Raw genomic sequence first — 20,769 nt, 5'->3', positions numbered from 1 at the left:
GCCAGCTCAGCTGTACCCCACATGCATGCGCGCCCCCCACCAATCACCTGGTTTTTGGATGTCTGCCGCATATGCGCAGGGGCGGGCACATGCGGGAGACGCACATGCATACCTGGAAGGATCATGTGCTCATGAGTGTTGGGGGGGTCACTCGCATTCATTTTGGGCCTAGAAGGCCCCCCTGCAGCCTCCTGGAACCAAAAATGGGCCACGGCTCCAGGAGGCTGCAGGGAGGCCCGCTAGGCCCAAAACGGGGAGAGGGTGGGGGAGTTCTGGGAGGGGGAGGTTGCACCAGTGGTGAAATCTGAACCGGTTTACTACTGTTTCACTGGCTGTGCATGTGCGCTGCGCCCGTGCATTGCACACCAAAAGGAGGCCTGTGGTAAGTAGAACAGTATGCGGAGGGGTGGTCAGCTGTGGCACGCAATCTTTTTTTTTACTTTTAAAAGCATTGCTTTAAAATAAAAAAGAAAGCTCAGACGATCGTATGCTCAGCTGGGATTGTCAGAGCCTTTTAAACAAATTTTTCAGTCAAGAGGTTGTAGAAAAATGCTTTAAAAGTTAAAAAGGCTCTGATGATTGCGCAGCCCAGCTGTGATCATCAGAGCTCTTATTTTAAGTTCTCCTCTCTCCAGAATAACTCGTGCTCCTTCCAGCCGCAGGGAGAAAACCCCCGCACTCCGGAGCACTCCACTGCCACCGATATCCCTTCCTTCTCCATTCCTCAATTCTTCTCCGTTCCCTGTTCACCACCAGGCTGCTGCAGTTATAAATCCAAAGCCCCGGTGTCACCGGGCACAGCGGCCCAGGCGACGACCAAAGTAATGGCCGTGGCCCGTGGCCTCCAACCCCGCCGAGCCTAGGACGCGCCAGCATCGGTCCCCCCAGTCCTGTATGTCGGCTGGGAGACCCTGGCGAGCCGTCCGTGCGGCAGGTGTCCTTTCGAACACCTGGCCCTGGGGGCCTCGGCGGCGGATTCGGGCACTGGAGGCAGGAGAAGCCTCCAGACGACCGTTGCCTCTGGACACCGGAAGTCGTCTCCCTCAACCGCTTCAAACTTGATTCCAGAAAATATGACTTCTGTAACAGAGTTGTTAACGCTTGGAAGTCACTACCTGACTCTATAGTCTCAACTCAAAATCCCAAAAACTTCAACCAAAAACTGTCTACTATTGGACAAGGGGTTGGATTACATGATTCTTAACATCCTTTCCTACCCTTAGCTCAGCGGTGAAATCCAGCAGGATCTATCCGGCTCGCATGAACCGGTAGTGCCAGTGGCAGGAGGCTCCGCCCACCCGCTGGGACATCATTACATCCCATTTTTTACCCTCTGCGCATGCGCAGAAGGCTCTGCACTTGCGCAGAAGAGGCATATGCGCACACAGCACGCGAGCACTCCCTCACGCTCCCATTCCCAAACCGGTAGCGAACGTAAGTGGATTTCACTGCTGCCTTAGCGTCTATGTTTTTATGAAAAAAACAGGATTAAAACAAACCTAGTTATGGAAAAGGTTGTTTTAAAACATGAATGAGAACCATGTTCTGCCAGTTGTATTTTGCTACTTCTGGCCCAGATGAACTTTTTGCTGCTTTGGCCAACCCAAGATTTCAAGCAACCATACTTGAGTGAGGGGCATAATTTAGTCTATTCTTGCACCACTTCATAAAATGTTGAAAGTGAGGGAGATGACCTTGATGGACATATGCAAAAGCTGTTACCTAGGCAAAACAGGTTAGAGCATTTTTAAAGCCTAGAACCGTGATGGTGAACCTATGACACACATGCCACAGGTGGCACGCAGAGCCCTCTGTGCGGGCACGTGAATCATTGGCCAGCTCAGCTGTACCCCACATGCATGCGCGCCCCCCACCAATCACCTGGTTTTTGGATGTCTGCCGCATATGCGCAGGGGCGGGCACATGCGGGAGACGCACATGCATACCTGGAAGGATCATGTGCTCATGAGTGTTGGGGGGGTCACTCGCATTCATTTTGGGCCTAGAAGGCCCCCCTGCAGCCTCCTGGAACCAAAAATGGGCCACGGCTCCAGGAGGCTGCAGGGAGGCCCGCTAGGCCCAAAACGGGGAGAGGGTGGGGGAGTTCTGGGAGGGGGAGGTTGCACCAGTGGTGAAATCTGAACCGGTTTACTACTGTTTCACTGGCTGTGCATGTGCGCTGCGCCCGTGCATTGCACACCAAAAGGAGGCCTGTGGTAAGTAGAACAGTATGCGGAGGGGTGGTCAGCTGTGGCACGCAATCTTTTTTTTTACTTTTAAAAGCATTGCTTTTAAAATAAAAAAAAGAAAGCTCAGACGATCGTGCGGCTCAGCTGGGATTGTCAGAGCCTTTTAAACAAATTTTTCAGCCGAAGAGGTTGTAGAAAAAATGCTTTTAAAAGTTAAAAAAAAGGCTCTGATGATTGCGCGGCTCAGCTGTGATCATCAGAGCCTCTTTTTTTACCTTTTAAAAGCATTTTTTACAACCTATTCGGCCGAATAGATTGTTAAAAAATGCTTTTAAAAGTTAAAAAAAAGGCTCTGATGATTGTATGGCTCAGCTGGGCATGGGCCAAGGGGAGGGATTTTTGCTACCAGTTCTCCGAATCACCCGCCGCCATCACTACCGGATCGGTCGATCCAGTCCGAATCGGGAGCATTTTACCCTTGGGTCGCACGCACATGCGCGGGGGGTAGGGTGCAGAGCGTCGCATGCGCATTTCATTATGGGTGCAGGCACGCGACAACCAAAAGGTTAGCCATCACTGGCCTAGAATATAGATAACATTCAGAAGCAACTCACCCAGATGCCTCTCTAATTCAGTGAATTATAAGAAAGAGAAGGCACAGCACAATCAGACTTGCAAGTTTCAGATATTATAGCTTATCTCAATAAACATAGTTTTAGCCTCACTGTGGAGCTGGCTTCCTGGTGTGTTCTACCTAGTAGGACTGACAACGGCAATTATCAGGTGCTGAGAACCACTTCCTTCAACACTGCCACCATGCTGGCTATATGGGAGCTTGAGTGAAACTGGCATGAATTCTGTTTGTTTTCGCCTTTTAACCAGAGCGACACAGACACTGAGGAAGGGTGCAGAGTGAAGCAGAAGAAAAGCATCAAGGCTCCTTACAAACCACCACCACCTCTACATATTGGTGACCTATCACCTGGGGCAACTTGCAAATTGCCTAAACCAGGGGTCTCCAACCTTGGCAACTTTAAGACTTTTTTTTAAATTTGATTTTGTCACAACAGTATACACACACATTGTCATTAAAAAAACGTATCATGAAGAAAATATATATATATATAAGTAAAGAATATGCATCAGCTATATTAATTTGATATAATGAAGGGAACAATAGGACAGGAACAGTAGGCACTTTTGTGCTCTTATGCACGCCCCTTATAGTCCTCTTAGGAATGGGGTGAGGTCAATAGTAGACAGTTTTTGGTTGAAGATTTTGGGATTTTGAGTAGAGACTATGGAGTCAGGTAATGAGTTCCAAGCATTAACAACTCTGTTACAGAAGTCATATTTTCTGCAATCAAGTTTGAAGCGGTTGACATTAAGCTTGAATCTATTTTTTGCTCTTGTAATATTGCGATTGAAGCTGAAGTAGTCTTTTACAGGAAGGATATTGCAATAGATGATTTTGTGTGTTAAACACAGGTCATGTTGAATTCGACGGAGTTGTAAGTTTTCTAATCCCAGGATTTCAAGCCTGGTGGTATAAGGTATTTGTTGTTTTCGGAGGAGCAAAGAACACTTCTAGTAAAATATTTCTGGACGCGTTCTATTGTATTTATGTCAGAGATGTGGTATGGGTTCCAGACGGATGAGCTGTATTCAAGAATAGGTCTGGCAAATGTTTTGTATGCTCTAGTTAGTAGTGTAGAGTTTTTGGAAAAGAAGCTGCGTAAAATTAGGTTTACAACTTTTAGAGCCTTTTTTGCTCAGCAAAGCTGGTTGAGGAATTCTGGGAGTTGAAGTCCACAAGTCTTAAAGTTGCCAAGGTTGGAGACCCCTGGCCTAAACATTCCATCCTAGGTTCACTCCCCACCTGCAGCCACCCAACAATAAAGAAGATATCAACTTCCTGGGAAGTATATGGAAATTTCAGAACAAATCTCCTGTTTCAAGCAAATACGTCCCAACTCTGTCCACAACAAGCGATGAACATTTCCTCCTGCCCAAACAAATAAATATCTAGATATCTTCCTAGTTGATCTGACAGGTCCTCTTTCTGAATGTTTCTGAGGATGTCTAAAAAATGAATGTGTTTGTTCTGCTTTTCAATCAAAAGAAGAGCTGTGCAGGGCATAATAAACACAATTTTGTTCTATCATTCTGTGAAAAAAGAAATGCTGCTCAAAGTCCAGTGTTGCATGGCAGCTCAGAGGTCCACGATCATCAAGCCAAGTTGGTTCCCCTCTCTCATGGCCATGGATCCGTAGCTTGGCAAAGTACAGAGCAGAGAGCAAAGGGCAGCTTTCATCAGCCAGGAGTCTTTGAGCACAATCTACTGATCTGGTCATTCTGTGCATGAGCAGATCTCATTGTGATTTGATTCCTGGATCAGGAAGGATCAAACAGACCCTGATATTTCCATCAGAGGCTTACCTCTGCTTGCAGTGTGCATGTCCCCTTTGAGTCCCTAATGGTTTTTAATTCAGAACTTCAAAAGACAACTCAAGCTTAGCAAAGAGCTAAACTTTCTAACCCCCACCAAAAAAGCAAGTGGGATATTCCATAACTAGATTTCTGTCCAACTGAAACTATTGCTGTTGCATAATGCTTATTAATGAATAATGGCATACACATCTGATAGAATCCTGTGCTGAAAGAATTGGGTTGGACACTACTGAGTGCTCTGCCGTTGTATTGAGCAGTCTCCAGTGCCTAAATATTATGATGAGAGAGTTCCCCATTTTTAAAAATTATTTTTGGCTGTTATTGCTATAAGGATATGATGCTTGATAGCATTATTTATGCAGAGAAAGTGTTCTCCTGGGCAAGGTTCAATCCGGGGGTGAAATGTAAATTTTTTTACTACCAGTTCTGTGGGCGTGGCTTGGTGGGGGTGTTAATGTGACTGTGCGCGTAGCCAACTTTTTTTTTTTTTACTTTTAAAAGCATTTTTCTACAACTTCTTCAGCCGAAGAGCTTGTAAAAAAAATGCTTTGAAAGGGTTCTGACAATCCCAGGTGAGTTGCCTGATCACCAGAACCCTTTAAAAGCTTTTTTTTTTTACAGCCTCTTCGGCCGAAGAGCTTGTAGAAAAAATGCTTTGAAAGGGTTCTGACAATCCCAGCTGTGCCACGCGATCATCAGAAACTTTTTTTAAAACTTTTTTTTTTAAAAATGGGCCAAAGAAAAAATGCTTTTAAAAGTAAAAAAAAAACTCTGATGATCGAGCGGCTCAATTGGGCATGTGGGGGGGGCAGGGGGGCATGGATTTTTGCTACCGGTTCTCCCACTGCTATCACTACCAGATCGGGTGATCTGGTCCGAACTGAGAGCATTTCATCCCTGGTGAAATAGGTTCAATCCTATTTGAGATAAAATACTTCATTTGATGTGTTAATATAAACTCTTGAGTCCTAACATGAGATATATACTGGTATAGTTGCAATTTACAAATGCTGGAAGTTGGATGCCATAGGACAGGGGTCTCCAACCTTGGCCACTTTAAGACTTGTGGACTTCAACTCCCAGAAGTCTTAAAGTGGCCAAGATTGGAGACCCCTGCCATAGGAAGTTGATAGATAAATAAACACTTGACAGTGGTTGGATTGATACAACAAGTGTTGTGACCCAGGCCCAGGTAGGTAGTAGTAGATGCAATCCGTTCAAAAACAAACTTTATTAGAACAGCTGAGAATTAACTCATTCTCAGTGTCGTCTAAACTAAATCAAAGCAAATTCTTCATAACACAAGTTTTCAGTTTTATCACCAACCTTGGACTAATTAGGCAAACTGCCAAAGGCTTTTCTTGGCAAAAGTTCAAAAGCAGAAGATGCCGACAAGAAATAAATGTAGCAAGACAAGGAGCAAGGCTATCAACGTTGTTTTCCAACAAAGAGCCCAAACGTCGTTGCTGGAGTCTTAAGCCTTATGGGAGGGGCCAGTCATCTCTTGGCCCTACTCCCGAGTCGTCCTCTTTCCTTTAGCTGCTCTTGCCTTCTGGCAGCTCTTCTCATGCATGCACTAGGAACAGGCTCCTTCTGTTCCTCTGCCTCACTACTGTCAGCCTCTGGAGGCTCCAGAGTCCACACATCACTCCCAGATGGCCCTGGCCCCACCTCTGCCTCTGACGCAGAGCCCTCATCCGGGTCTTTCCCAGCTTCCAGGACTGGTCCATGTTCTTTCTCAGCCTCATTGCTGTCCAACTCCGTTGCCAGCTCCGCAGGCTGCTGGCGGACCACAACAACAAGTCAACTCAATCTATCGAATAAGCAGGTCACATAAATTCAGCCATTGTGTTTTGCACATCATGGCTTATGCTTAAGAATGGCCTCTCCAAATATAATGTTTAAATCCAGTTTAATTCCTTGTGCTTCGACAAAGCTTTGGGCTTAATATAACTCAGCCAACTCATAGGAAAAATGTAGGTAGAGCTTGTTGTAACTGAATATTTATCATTCAGTTCACACTGCTGATAATTGGCTTATTAGTAATTGCACTCAGATCATGACATTTTACTGTATCATCTGCCTATTAGATTTGCACTGGAGATAATTCAAGTTTGTCTTAAAGGGAAGAGCTCTCTTTTTATGGAACTGTATTTATTGAGCTTCTTGACAAAAGTTTACAGATGGAGATTAGACAGACATTGAAAAAAATGATGGTAATGTAATACATTTATACCACTTGCTGTACAAAAGCATATCAAAGCTATTTTCAACTTACACACAAAAAATAGTATAAAAATTTTATGTAATAAAATGAACAGGAGAGGGGGCAAAAACCCATCCAGCTAATAATCATTCAGAACAAAAACATGTTTCCAACAGCCAAATAAAAGATTCCCAAATCTATATGCCACTACAATGAAAGACCATCCATGGCCCTCTTGGTTGTAGGTATCAGCAATGGGATCATCTCCAATAATCACTCAGGTCTGCATTGTAATGTTGAAGTTAATCCATTAGGGTCCTGGTGTCAGACACAAAGAATCGAGACCATTCGTAAGGTTGCAGCATAGAAGACTTATTTTAGCCTATACACAAGAATCTGGTCAACTGAAGTTCAACACTAAATTGGCACCAGATAAGAATCAACGGAATTCAGGAAGGATTGTACTTGGAGACCTTATGGGAATGCAACAACTCTATGCTGATGATACACTTAACTCCACTCCTAGCTCTGTCTGCTCTTTTCCTACATCTGGTTCACAGTTATTAGAACCTGAAACTTTATAAGGAAAACCTGGCTTGGTATTTAATAGGCAACCAGTGAAACTTCTTCAAGAACGTCTTGTGGGAATGCAACAACTCTATGCTAATGATACACTTAACTCCACCCTCCTAGCTCTGTCTTCTCTTCTCTTATATCTGGTTCACATTGACTACAACCTGAGACTTTATTAGCAAAACCTGGCTTGGTATTTAATAGGCAGCCAGTGAAACTTCTTCAAGACCAGAGGAGTAATGTGTCCACAGCCAAGAACCCCTTCAGCAACCTGGCCACATGACCAGAGCAGTTTCTGGATCAAATCAAACACTGACTCACATAACATATTACATTAACCTAAGCGCAAAGTTATCACCGTGTCAACAATGTTAGATAGATATGTTGGTTTTGAGTTGCTTAGTCAAAACCAAAGTGTGTGGTTTTGGTCCAGAACCAGAGTAGAACCAGATTGTTTTGCTCAACTATAAACTGAACTGTAGTTTTTCCAGGCAAAACATCGTGTTTTATGGAAGAGTAACAGCAGGAGGGAAAAAAACCAAAAGAGGTTTCCTTGTTCATGTTACATGCATATCAGGGGTGGGTTTCAAAAGCCATCACTACTGGTTTGCTCTTGGGCATGCACGCAACGCTTCTGCGCATGCACAGAAGTGTCCAGGTGGGTGGGCGCAGCCTCCTGCCACTGCTGCTACCAGTTTGCCCAATTTGGCAAAGAATAGATTCATATTCACGTGAAGGAGGCAATTGTAGCCTTCTTTCTGAAGGAGGATTGTCTTACCCATCCTGTAAAATCCATCTGGAGTTTCTGCAGGTTTTCTTAGTTGATACCTGGAACAAGAAGAAAAAATTCTTTATCTGCCAAGCTTAGGCAATGTAGAAATTCAGAGCTTGAAAAACTCTTCAGTGACCTCCAAGAATGAAGCTAAAAAGAATTGATTATCTTGAACTGAGGTGGTGGGTGTCCTACTTTTAATAGAAGAAGAATAAGAATAGAAGAATAGAATTTTATTGGCCAAGTGTGATTGGACACACAAGGAATTTGTCTTGGTGCATATGCTCTCAGTGTACATAAAAGAAAAGATACGTTCATCAAGGTACAACATTTACAGCACAATTGATGGTTAATATATCAATATAAATCATAAGGATTGCCAGCAACAAGTTATAGTCATACAGTCATAAGTGGAAAGAGATTGGTGATGGGAACGATGAGAAGATTAATAGTAGTGCAGATTCAGTAAATAGTCTGACAGTGTTGAGGGAATTATTTGTTTAGCAGAGTGATGGCCTTCGGGGAAAAACTGTTCTTGTGTCTAGTTGTTCTGGTGTGCAGTGCTCTATAGCGTCGTTTTGAGGGTAGGAGTTGAAACAGTTTATGTCCAGGATGCGCGTGATCTGCAAATATTTTCACGGCCCTCTTCTGTAGTAATAGTAGTATTACTATTACATTACTATAGTAATGTCAGATTACTACTACTGGGAAACACGGTACTACTACTACTACTACTACTACTACTACTACTACCTTTTTAACTGACTCTCATTTACAACCCATTCCACAGAATTTAACAAAAAGGTTTTTTTACTTCTAGAAGAGAAAATACCTATCTATGAGCATTTTCCTCTTGATAATTTGTGTTATGCTTTAGCTGTACAAAGAATCATTCATCTATTTATTTACAAGTTAATCATCTTTAAGTCATCTCTGCTCCTCTTTAGATTCTCCCCTTCTATACAGCAAAATTCTACGACACTGAAAACAACACCCAATGACTGTTTATCCCTTTTGATTGGAGGGGATGTAGGAAGATAGATATGTGTGTCTTTTGTACTTTGACATTTCCTTTTTTAATCATTGTTTAATAAAATTGCTTTTTGTTGGATGAACGATTGTGTGAATGAATTGCTTTTACAAAAAAAAAATGTATTTTTTCCCCCATGTCACTCAACTTTAAGCCAATTCAAACATACACATATATTATATTCAGCTGCCTATTTTGCACACAAAATTATTTTTATGCTGTTTTGCCTATCCCTACATTTTAACGGGATTTTTGTTAAAAATAAAGAAATTATTTTCCACTTTCTGCAGTTCTGTGTTGCTTTTTTTCTTCCATTTTGGCTTAAGTTGTGTTTCCAAGTTATAGAAAAAGCGAAAGCAGACTGTATTGACCATGAGGGGAGAAATACAGATAACACCAAAGCTTTAATTAGATCAACTAAAAGTTTCTAAAATAGCATGCAAGCTTTTCAGTTTCCACTAATTCCTCGTCATGAAGACATTATTTTATTACTAGTTTTAGATGCTTGGTGAGCTAGCAAGAAAATAAAGTCTGCAGTCATTTTTTTAAAAAAATGTACATTTTTGATAAGTTACTTATCAGATGTTTTAAAAATTTAAGGTCTTTGTCAAGGTATCTGGTAAATGTTTCCAGGCATGTTCATACAATTTCACAAGACCCATATCTGTTAGGTTTCTGTGAAATGTAAAATAGGCAATGGAATTTCTCTTGACTGAATTACGGGGTTAAAGGTTTTTGGTCCTAATCCAGCCTGCTATTTCTGTGTGCACTAATCAGACCAGATCCCCAATGTTTGAACTGAAAAATTATCCTCACAATTATGAAACCCAAGGAAAGGAAAGACCCTAGTAATAACTTTAAGAAGAAGTTGTGCTACTAAGAATCCATCACAGGTATTTGATCCTGGTAGGACTGGAGACAACGACTGGAGTGGATAAGGCTGGAGTTGAAGCTGTTGCAAACTTTCTGCGAGTTAAATACAATAATAGTATTAAGAGAGAGATTTGAAGCTAGTTTTTGCTGTTCAGCTTGCCTATTAACGGGTTTTTTTTTAATACAGATGGTCCTTGACTTACAACAGTTCATTTAGTGATAGTCACTTCTCTCAGCCCTGAGAAGGAGGCAGGAACCAATTACTTCTGAAATCTTACCAAGAAAACTTCAAGGACTTGTCCAGGCAGTTGCCAAGGGTCAAAAAGTAAATCAAAGATACTGTGTGCGCACACGCACACACACACACTGCTTTATACCTTTTTTTGTACTGCTTTATTGGTTGCAAGTTGCCCAGACTTGTTTTAAGATAGGCAGTTATATCAATGTCTTAAACAAATAAATAAACTGAAGGTCTGTCTTATTTATAAGTCCAGCATTAGGAAAATCAAAATGGTGGCCCCTTGGGATTTGGACCAGTAGTGGGTTCCTCTCACCCTTGTTACCAGTTTAGAACTGGGAACCCCGGACTTCGTCAACTTCCTGACCTTCGGACCTTTCACCGCGAGCTTAAGACACATCTATTTATTTGCGCAGGACTGGACTAGATTTTTAAATTTTAATTGTTTAAATTTTAGATTTTTAACTTGGGGTTTTATTATTTATGTCTATTTTAAATATTCGGCCTATTTAATAAGTTTTTTAGATTAATGTTTTACTTTGTATATTTATGTTGCTTTTAGATGGCTGTACACCGCCCTGAGTCCCTAGGGAGATAGGGCGGTATAAAAATATGAATAAATAAATAAATAAATAAATAAATAAATAAATAAATAAATAAATAAATCTGTGATGACATCCAGGCAGGTGGGCGGAGCCTCCCACCACCGCCACCACTACCAGTTCGCCCAAACCGGGGTGAACCGGTAGAAACCAACCATTGGTTTGGATCCTTGCAGCCCTTTAAGCTGCAACCTTTGATTCAAGAGACACATTGGACAGGCTGTAAAATGGTAACGCACATACAGGTAGTCCTCGACTTGCGACCACACCGAGCCCAAAATTTCTATTGTTAACTGAAACATTTGTTAAGTGAGTTTTGCCCCATTTTACAGTCTTTCTTCTCACCGTTGCTAACTGAATCCCTGCCGTTGATAAGTTAGTAACCTGGTTGTTAAGTGAATCTGGCTTCCCCATTGACTTTGCTCGTCAAAAGGTCGCAAAAGAGGATCGCATAACCTTGGGACACAGCAACAGTCATAAGTGTGAACCAGTTGCCAAACGTCTGAATTTTGGACACCTGATCCTGGGGATGCTGCAACAATCGTATGGGTGAAAAACGGTCATAAGTCACATTTTTCAGTGCTGTTTTAACTTTGAACAGTCACTAAATGAATTGTTGTAAGTCGAGGACCACCTGTACTGATTAACTGAGATGTTTGATTTGCCCTCTCATGGAAACACACTCACTATATCAGAGCGGGTTATCTGTGGTTAACGTTAAGCTAATGTAGGGGTCTCCAACCTTGGCAACTTGGCAAAAATCCAGAAGCAGAGATTAGGCTCTGCGCATGCGCAAGTATGGCGTTTCGCTAGGAGAACTGGAGTCGGCGGTGGACGTTTAAACCCAGGATGGCAGCTTCTAGGGGACTCACCGAGCTGTCTCTGTTCCCCGGCCCGTTGGATCATCTTCCCGGCGGCCGCTGGAGAGGTCTTTTGACCATCTCGGGATTGCGGCCGCCGAGGGCGGGGGCCGAGGGAGGAGCGGCGAATGGAGATGGCGGCCATTTTGGAGCGCAGGGGAGGCCCGCTGTCTGTCCTCGGCCTTTGCGTCGGTCTTCGGCTTCGGCTCCTGCCTCGGCCTTGGCCCGCCTTGCCCATCGGCGCGTTGTCGGTGTGGCGAGGCTTGGTGGGCTGCGGGGCGTTTCGTTTGCGGGCACCCTTTGTTCCATCGGCTAGAGGCGAGGCCTGAGATGCGGCTGGAGGTAAGGCCGGAGACGAGGCCTAGGGGCGTGGCTGTAGATTCCCCCCTTTAATGGCGCTTTCCATCAGGCACTTTTCATCTGGTGTTTTCCATTGTGACATTTGCCATCTACTTTGTATACATCTTCGGTGGCCATCTGTCCCCCCTCCCCCTAGCTTGACTTTGAACATCGAAGGGGGGAAGGATAATCCTCGGCCTGCAGTTGTCGGTCCTCCCCCCTGACTTTCGAACGCTGAAGGGGTGAAGGATCGTTTCCGGCCTGCAGTCGCCTCTCTGCCTGATTTTTATCCTGATGTTCCGATTTGGCCCCCTCGCCACACTGGGATCAGTGGACTTTGGAGGTAGTAGCTGGCTGTGGACAGGCCTCTGGGCCTGGAACAGCTTGCTTTCGGAGCAGCTGGCGGAGAGGGTGATATGGCAGGCCTCTAAGGAGTAATTATGGACAGGCATCGATGGTGGGAACGGTTTCTATCCAATGGTTTCCTGGACTGGACTTTGGACAGATTGGTGGCTGTCCTTGACTTATTAAGATCTTACAAGGACGTTATTTATGGACTATTTACCATGGATCCCATCTGTCTATCTTCTTCCGTTATACCATCTTCGGCATCCTGTTCCAGCACCTATTGGTCTTATTGGTCAACTGGATACCCACTGGAAGTTCCATCATTTATTAATGTTCTGCCAACCTGGTTTTTTTTACCACCTTATCATCTTTCGCCGACTCACTTTTTCTATGCGTTACTCAGCACATGAACTCTTGCGCCTGCGAGGTGCCCCCGCCTCGCAGGAATGGCCCGTTTTGTTACCAAGGGCCGGCCTCCATGACGGGTTTTGGGACCCACAGAGGTGGCATGCGAAGAGAAAGAGCCTGTGGGGATTTTTAGAGAGGGAATTTTTAAAGGGGGGGAGGGCAAGGGCGGGTGTTGGGGGAAACCCGTCGGGGAGGGTATGTCCAGTCCTAGCGCGTGCTCACGACACTATTTTAGCTGGTCCGAAGACAGGGGGGAGGGGTCTGAACAGAGCAAAGAGCATTATTCCATCTGTACGGTAAGTGGGAGGGGCAGACATGGCAGAGGCAGGGGTCAGATTGCTCGCTGGGAGCACGCGTCGATGTTTAAAGGCGATCACATGCTCCGGCCCCCCAGTCCTTACTCGCTCCCTGGATGGTCAGGATCCTCAGAGCCTGGGTCTACGGCTGATGCTCTGCAATGCCCGGTCCGTGGTTAATAAGGCTCCCCTGATTTGTGACCTGATTCAGAGGGAGTCCGCGGACTTTATGGGCATTACGGAGACCTGGCTGGGCACAGAAGGGGGTGTACCCCTGGTTGAACTGTGCCCACCGGGTTTCCGTGCATTCCATCAGCCGAGGACCCAGGGCAGGGGTGGGGGGGTGGCGGTTGTGATTAGGGAAAGTCTGGAGCCGAGGGAGTCCACTGTTCCTCAGATAGCTGGCTGTGAATCCCTCCTTGTGAAGTGGGGCCATCGAAATCAGATGGGGTTGTTGATCACGTACCTGGCTCCTTGCTGCGTGGCCACAGCCCTACCTGAACTACTGGAGGTGCTTGCTGGCGTGGCGGTTGAGATTCCCAGACTTTTGGTCTTGGGAGATTTCAACTTGCCATCGGCCGGCTTGTCATCAACAGTGGTTCAGGAGTTCCAGGCCTCCATGACGGCCTTGGACCTGATTCAAGTAACTGATGGCCCTACACACATCGGGGGAGGCGCGCTAGATTTGATTTTTATCTCTGGTCAGTGGGTAAATGATCTGGATTTAGGAGATATAGTGAAAGAACCGTTGTCATGGTCAGATCATTTTCTCCTTCGCCTAGACTTTCGAACCGCTGCTCACCACCGCAGGGAGACGGAGCCGATGCGTTGGTTCCGTCCCAGGCGCCTGATGGACCCGGAGAGGTTCCTGATGGAGCTTGGGCCGTTTCCTGAGGATCTTACCCACGGCACGACTGAAGAACTAGTTGCGGCTTGGGAACGGGCCGCGGCTGGGGCTTTGGACCGTGTCGCGCCTTTGCGGCCTCTGACCCGGCGCAGATCTCAATTGGCTCCCTGGTTCTCCGGGGAGCTGAGAGAGATGAAACGCCGGAGAAGACGCCTAGAGAGTGTTTGGAGGTCCAGCCGTTCCGAGGCTGATCGGACACTAGTGAGGTCCTTTACTAGGACCTACCTAGTGGCAATGAGGGAGGTGAAACGTTCCTATGTTTCCACCCTCATTGCATCGGCAGATAACCGCCCGGCCGCCCTGTTTCGGGTGACCCGTTCCCTCCTTCAACAGGAGGGACGGGATGACCCCCTGCAGGGACGAGCTGAGGAGTTTAACGGTTATCTATACGATAAAATCGTTCAGCTTCGTGATGGTTTGGATCATGATTGCGATGATTCAGCCAAGGCGGCAGAGACTCGTCTTGTTGAGGTTATTTGGGATGAGTTTGAGTCTGTGGCTCTCGAGGACGTGGACAGGTTGCTGGGGAGGTTGAATGCAACTACGTGTTTACTGGACCCGTGCCCTTCCTGGTTAGTACTGGCTGCTCAGGAAGTGACACGAGGCTGGCTCCAGGGGATTATAAATGCTTCTTTGGTTGAAGGGGTTTTCCCCACCGCCTTGAAGGAGGCGGTGGTGAGACCTCTCCTGAAGAAGCCTTCCTGGACCCAGCTATTTTGGGTAATTATCGTCAGTCTCCAACCTTCGCTTTTAGCGAAGGTTGTAGAGAGTGGTTGCATGGCAGCTTCCCGGCACCTGGAGGAAGCTGTCTATCTAGACCCGTTCCAGTCCGGCTTCCGACCCGGTTACAGCACGGAGACGGCTTTGGTCGCGTTGGTAGATGACCTCTGGAGGGCCAGGGACAGGGGTTGTTCCTCTGCCTTGGTCCTATTAGACCTCTCAGCGGCTTTTGATACCATCGACCATGGTATCTTGCTGCGCCGGTTGGAGGGGTTGGGAGTGGGAGGCACCGTTTATCGGTGGTCCCCCCCCTATCTCTCCGACCGGCCGCAGACGGTGTTGACAGGGGGGCAGAGGTCGTCCTCGAGGTGCCTCACTTGTGGGGTACCGCAGGGGTCGATTCTCTCGCCTACCCTGTTCAACATCTATATGAAGCCGCTGGGTGAGGTCATCAGTGGTTTCGGGGTGAGTTATCATCTGTACGCTGATGATACTCAGCTGTACTTTTCCACCCCGGACCACCCCAACGAAGCGGTCGAAGTGCTGTCCCGGTGCCTGGAAGCCGTATGGGTCTGGATGGGGAGAAACAGACTCAAGCTCAATCCCTCCAAGACGGAGTGGCTGTGGGTGCCGGCACGGTACAGTCAGCTGCACCGCAGCTGACTGTTGGGGCAGTTAGTGGCCCCAAAGGAGGTGGTTCGCAACTTGGGCGCCCTCCTGGATGGTCGGCTGTCCTTTGATGAACATCTGGCGGCCGTCACCAGGAGGGCCTTTACCAAGTTCGCTTGGTTCGCCAGTTGCGCCCCTTCCTTGACCGGGATGCCTTATGCACGGTCACCACGCCTGGTTACGCCTCGGCTGGATTATTGCAATGCTCTCTACATGGGGCTGCCCTTGAGGTGCACCGGAGGCTACAGTTAGTCCAGAATGCAGCTGCGCTGAGTGGTAACGGGAGCCGCTCGTGGCTCCCATGTAACACCACTGCTCCGTAGTCTGCACTGGCTTCCTGTGGTCTTCGGTGCGCTTCAAGATTCTGGTTACCACCTTTAAAGCGCTCCATGGCTTAGGACCCGGTACTTACGAGACCGCCTGCTGCTACCTTATGCCTCCCACCGACCAGACGCTCTCACAGAGAGGCCTTCTCAGGTGCCGTCCGCCAAACAATGTCGGCTGGCGGCCCCAGGAGTAGGGCCTTCTGTGGGAGCACCAACACTCTGGAACGAACTCCCCCCTGGCTTACGTCAAGTGCCTGATCTTCGGACCTTTCGTCGTGAGCTTAAAACATATTTATTCATTCAAGCAGGACTGGCATAAATAGCTGTTTTAAATTGGGGTTTTAATAATATTTTAAATTTTTAAATGTTTTAATAATCGGCCACATAGTAATAGTTCTTTTTAAATTCTTTTAATTGTATATATTCTGTGTTTTATTTTGGCTGTACACCGCCCTGAGTCCTTCGGGAGAAGGGCGGTATAGAAATTTAATAAAATAAATAAATAAACTTTAAGACTTGTGGACTTCAACTCCAGAGTTCCTCAGCCAGCTTTGGTTTGCTGGCTGAGGAACTCTGGGAGATGAAGTCCACAAGTCTTAAAGTTGCCAAGGTTGGAGACCCCTGAGCTAGTGTTCTTCTAAAAAGCTGGTTTCTTCTTCTCTTCCTGCCTTCCACCATCTTACTTGAGTTTCTCTCTGTGTTGGTGCCTCTGTCCGCTTCCCATGAGAACCTGCACCTACTATCCAGAAGAGACTGGTGTTTATCAGCTTTGGGAACAACTGTTTCACCTGCACTAGAATGTCACCTTTGACCTATTGCATTTGGGAGAAAAAGGACCCACAGCAATCTCCGTTTATTTACCACTTTATTTGCACTTTTAAAGGAAAACACATTCTCCCTGGGTTGGAAGTGAGCCACCCGACCTCTACATACCGCTTTTCAAAAAGATAATGTAACCAAATATAGAATATCCACATATGGTAACTGTTAGATCCGATGAGGGAAGAGACGGACACAGCTCTTTCAGTAACTACAGCTCTTTATTAGTAGACCAGTAGAACCCAACAGAGTGCTAGTCTGGCAGTGTCCTCTTTTATAGAGGGCTGCCAGATAGCTTAACCAATGAGCTTTAAGTATTTTCCCGCCTTTTTGGAGGACCTGAGTGAAAACTATAGCACACTCCTTTGATGGTACATAACAATAACCTATAAAGCACAGAAGCAGCTCCGGTAGGCAGGAGAAATGATCAAAGAGGGGGCAGATTACAATGAATTTGGCCACCTCAGCAATCTGAATCCAGCTGTTCTTCTTCCCTTTTCTGCACCACCATCTGGTTTAAATATAATAGCGTCGCTGCTGTTCCGTTTCTTGGTTCCCAGATGTTGCTCCATTTTTACAAATAGCATTTCAATATCAGAATCAAAGAGGTTGTCCTCCCCAGGATGGAGGTGCACTTCTTGGTGCTGATTACTCTTTGGTAAGACCACGCACCGAATTTCCGTTCTTCTTCGTCATGGGAGATCACTTTAGCCCTACAGCCAATCAGTTTTTCTGCCTGGTTGGCAAAACCATTTCCCGCAAGTGAAATACTCCAGATTAATTGCAGGGCCTGGGACAATTTCAATCAATCAGAATAGAGATGGAAGGGATCTTAGCGGTCTTCTAGTCCAGCCCTCTGCTCAAGCAGGGGACTCTATACCATTTCAGAAAAGTGGCTGTCCAGTCTCTTCATAAAAACCTCGAGTGATGAAGCGCCCACAACTTCTGAAGCAAACTGTTCCACTGGTTGATTGTCCTCACGGTTAGGAAGTTTCTCCTTAATTCCAGCTTGCTTCTTCTCCTTGATTAGCTTCCATCCATTGTTTCTTGTCCTGCCTTCTGGTGCTTTGGAAAGTAAGTTGACCCCTTCTTCTTTGGGGCATCCCCTCAAATACTGGAATAGTGCTATCATGTCCCCCCTAGTCCTTATTTTCTCTAGACTAGGGGTGTCAAACTCAAGGCCCAGGGGCCAGATCAGGCCCGCGAGAGCTTAGATCTGGCCTGTGGGCCCACCCTGGAAACTGCAAAGGACTGGCCCGTGGTGCCTCTGCCAGCAAAAACGGAGCTCATGAAGGTCGTGCACAGTCTTCCTGAGCTCCGTTTTCACTGGCAGAGGGTTGCAGGAGGCCATCACAGCTGAAAACAGAGCTTGGGAGCCTGTTTTTGCTGGCAGAGCGCTTGGGCCACCACAGATGCCCCAGACACGAGTGACATTGAGCTGGCCACGCCCACCCTGGCCACGCCCCAACTGCCCCCGACAAGGTCAAACACAACCCTGATGTGGCTCTCAATGAAATCGAGTTTGACACCCCTGCTCTAGATTAGCCAAACCCAAATCCTGCAATCATTCTTCATATGTTTTAGTCTCCAGGCCTTTAAGTTCCCCTGAAAGGATTTCTTGGCAAAATTCCTATTGGTAGTCCTCCTGTACATTTTGTCCAAGCTTTCACCAGCAAAGCAATACGATTGTGTGCAGTGCTTTAGATTCAAGGCAAAAAGCCAGGTTGGTCTAGTGGTTAAGGTGCTGGACTAGAAATGAGGAATCCATGAGTTCTAAACCTCTGGTAGGCAGTCATCAGGTGATTTTGGGCCAGGCACTCCCTCTCAGCTCAATCCATCTCACAGAGTTATCTTTTGGGGGGGAGGGGAGAAGGGGGAGGCTTTGAATGCTGGTTTTGAGTTGTACAAATTACAATAGAAATCTATTACTAAATAACTCCGGAGCATCTGAGGAACTCACAGAGCATCTATCTGCAACTCCTTAAAGCAGGGGTGTCAAATGTGATCCAGCCTATGAGGTGCTTAGATCTGGCCTGCAGGGCCACCCCGGAAACAGCAAAGGACTGGCCTGTGATGCCTCTGCCAGTGAAATGGAGCTTGGGAGGGCAGCCTGAGCTCCGTTTTCACCGGCAGAGCGCTTGGAACACCACAGGCGCCCCCAACAGGAGGGACGTCAAGCTGGCCATGCCCATCTTGGCCACGCCCCCCAGCCACCAGGGTCGAACACAACCTTGATGCCACCGTTAATGAAATTGAATTTGACACCCCTGCCTTAAAGCAACGGTATCTTTTCCTGCAATTATGAGGCTGCCCATCGTAGTTGCAGCACGACGCAACATGCTTGGTTTAAGGACCTTCAGGCAAGTCCTCGTGCCTGCTCTGCTGCGGCCTGAAACCTATAATTGCCTTTGAATCCAGAACATTGGACAGCCCTAATAAGCACTATACAATCCGGTGGCAAATAATGAAATCAGAGCACTACAAATTAGTCCATGAATGTAGGGCCAAATTTTGCTCAGAGCAAGTCTTCATTTATTTCTTTTTCACATTTCTAAAAACTACCCATCCTCCTGAAAGAGTTTCAGAATCCGTGGAATAGATCAGAATATTCAGCAATGTACACCATCAAGAGATGATCAAAGTGAAATCATGCCATCAGTGAAGGCAAGAATTAGATTCTGATATTATTCCAGTGATTAAATGTACCCAGATGAGAGTTTCTTTGTCTGTTTCAGCACAACTGACACTACTCAGATTTGGTTACAGTTGTTGGAGAAAAGCTCTTCCTGAATAGTCCATTCAGAAGACTCTTCTGAGGAACTGGCACCTCTCTGTCTCTTCAAGTCCAGCATTCAATTCAACAGTATTGTCCACCATCCCCAGCAGGCTTGGTGGTAGTGACACTTAGGTGTCAGGGTTCCAAGTAACACCCCTAACAAAAGAAAACTCCGAGGCCTGAAATTCCTCAAAATTCCATTTTATTAGCGATGTCATATTTGGCACATCTGGGAAAACTCGAATCTGAAAGTTTCCAGGTTTTCCCCACCCAAAGAAAAGTTCAAGTCCCTGCCCAATACCCACAAGTCCATCACATGATCCAATCAAACATTGTCCCAACTGAGAATGCCTCCCAGGTCCAGCCTTCCAGGTGCAGGGCAAGTTGGCCTTGACTTCTTGAGAAAGGAATGTTATTATGACTATATATCACCCATGCTCCATACCAGGGGTCTCCAACCTTGGCAACTTTAAGACTTGTGGACTTCAACTCCCAGAGCAAAGCTGGCTGAGGAACTCTAGGAGTTGAAGTCCACAAGTCTTAAAGTTGCCAAGGTTGGAGACCCCTGCTCCATACAATCCCCCCTCCCAGTTTCCCACAATAGTAAATGTGGCAGGTCTGAAGACCTAATACAAAAGATGGCTTCCAGGCATTATTTTGGCGTTCAGATTGGGACTGGGCTCACCAAGACTTTACCCAGCTACTCTGGTCAGAAGAGGAGCTTGTCAGAAGATTGCTGGGAGACTCTATTTGCAGCAAAGAACATGGCAGCAGCACTTTGGTATAGATATTGGATAGTCCTCTTTGGGATTTCCAGAGTAACTCCAGGAAGTTAGTATGGAAAGTTACCGAAATGGCTATGAGGGCAGGGACCTTGACGGTTATCAGGGCATATTCTGTCCATCAAACAATTAGGTTGACTTTGTCTTTCATCCATAGCCCCTACCCAAACAACGACTTATCTGAAGGAGTGTTCTGTCCCTGACTGGACTTTTAACTTTTCTCTGATTTCCAGAGCCTTATGTCACCTTTGTGTGGTTAAATTTATTCTGAGTAAACAAAATCATAATATCTATGGAGAGCAATACTGGGAAATGGTTGGAGGCCTTGATGAACCTCCACAGTTTCTCCATAAAATTTTGGATCCAAAGCCCAGGGATGTAATCTCCATGTTCGAAAGTCTGTGGAGATTCTCAATCATCCAGGTCATAGTTGTCCCAAAAGTGCTTTCTTGGACCTTCTTGGGTTTTTTCCTTTTTTCCTTTTGAAAAGTGTTTCACTTTTCATCCAAGAAGCTTCTTCAGTTCTTCAGAACAGCCTTTGTGCTGTACTGTCCACTCACAAGCCTTTTTGCACTCGTGCATAGC

Source organism: Ahaetulla prasina, chromosome 2, assembly GCF_028640845.1.
Source record: "Ahaetulla prasina isolate Xishuangbanna chromosome 2, ASM2864084v1, whole genome shotgun sequence".
In the NCBI taxonomy this organism is placed as follows: domain Eukaryota; kingdom Metazoa; phylum Chordata; class Lepidosauria; order Squamata; family Colubridae; genus Ahaetulla; species Ahaetulla prasina.
The sequence above is the reverse complement of the archived record's forward strand: the minus strand, read 5'-3'. Positions refer to the sequence as shown.